The following is a 1,361-nucleotide window of genomic DNA, read 5'->3' as shown; positions in this document are numbered from 1 at the left end:
TTAGATGAAGGAGACGACACATGGACGTTACGTACATATATATGTACAACATTGAAAGTACATTGAATTGTTTTAACATGTGTACATATATATATATATATATGACAATATATATATACATACATCATATATATACATAATATGGCAATATATGTATATACAGTATATTATATATATATATATATAATTGAATAAATATATTGTCATATACGTGTTGTATGAATGTGTATATATATACATATATCAATAAACAAATGTATCACGCGATCAGTCCCTTCCAAACGAGGAACGTGTACGGACAAGGACAAAGAAAGGATCATCGAATGAATACGTACGCATCATGGACGACAACAAATCGTATAAGCCGATTTCATGAGTTCTAAACAATTAGTACAGTTATTCGATCGATCCCGACCGAGAGACATCTTGAAAACGATCTCTCCAAAGGTAACCTCAACAAATTATCTAACCAATTTTAATCGACATGTATGTATTTATGTATGCGTGTATATATTTTTGTATGACGTATATACGTATGTATATATGGTGTGTACGTTTGTACATACTTATGTACTAATTGAACCGATGATTATACGAAAGTGATCCTCTTAATTGTAAGTTTATTAAAGATATCAAACGACATTAATATATCGTCACAAACGTTATTCTTAATATTATTAAAATAACATGAAATAGAAATATTTTTCAAGAGTAAATATATTTACTTCTTTTCTCTGTGCTCGTCAATGTATATGTATATATATATATATATATTATACATAGAAAAATAATATTTTAATAAATATAATAATTCAAATCCGTCGAAATATGTATCTCAAAATGAAAAATATATACGACTTAGATCACTTTCATAATCATCGGATCATTATTATATTCTTTCGATGTATTACTCATATTATCATAACCTCTCAATCGAGGTTCAATCGAAGCTTTCTTCATACGTCGTTTAATTAGCGTAGTACACGCAGAGGATACGTAATAATGACACGAGTCTTAAAAACGACGAAAAGATACGAAAAATTTGAATCGATTTGGCAGAATATATATAATATATTTTTATTTTTTCGCTATATGAAATCGGCACTCGTAAAATGTGTATATGTGTTAGAAAAAGATCTGTGTGTGTGAGAGAAAAAGAAAGAGATAGCAAAAGAGGGAGAGAGAGAGAGAGAGAGAGAGAAAGAGTACAGATAAAGATAGAACATGGCCATTTATACGAAGGTTTACTTACACGAGAAACGTGACGTACATTCGATATTTCGTTATATGTACATATAAAAATAACCTTCATCATCGTTTTCGTCGTCATCGTCGTCATCGTCGTCATCGTCGTGACTCCC

Source organism: Vespula pensylvanica, chromosome 1 (assembly GCF_014466175.1).
Source record: "Vespula pensylvanica isolate Volc-1 chromosome 1, ASM1446617v1, whole genome shotgun sequence".
In the NCBI taxonomy this organism is placed as follows: Eukaryota; Metazoa; Arthropoda; class Insecta; order Hymenoptera; family Vespidae; genus Vespula; species Vespula pensylvanica.
This window is presented reverse-complemented; position numbering follows the sequence as displayed.